A 343-nucleotide genomic window follows, 5' to 3' on the forward strand; every position below is an offset into this window, starting at 1 on the left:
GTCGGTCCCAGCGAAGCAGATTATGCCAGCGTTCGTGTATAAACTGAGAGACGTGGTTTCCAAATCTAGAGATGACAGACTGCTCGCGACCAAAGAACCGGACTAGATCCACGAGGCGACAAGGATACACCATTCGTTTCAAAAATATAGCTAGTGCGTCGATTGATGACAGGCGTAGTCGATTATCGGTGATCAAAGTTGTTGGCATCCTCAAAGCTTCTACTAGAGCCTCAATTTGGAGAAGAGTGAAACTAGAATATAATGTGTTTTAATATTAGTGGCCGAATGAGCCTGTTACGGTACGTGTTATAAGTCTCTCTTACCGGAAATGCTTCATGCAATC

Source organism: Synchytrium microbalum (genome assembly GCF_006535985.1).
Source record: "Synchytrium microbalum strain JEL517 chromosome Unknown SmJEL517_scf0118, whole genome shotgun sequence".
Taxonomy (NCBI): Eukaryota; Fungi; Chytridiomycota; class Chytridiomycetes; order Synchytriales; family Synchytriaceae; genus Synchytrium; species Synchytrium microbalum.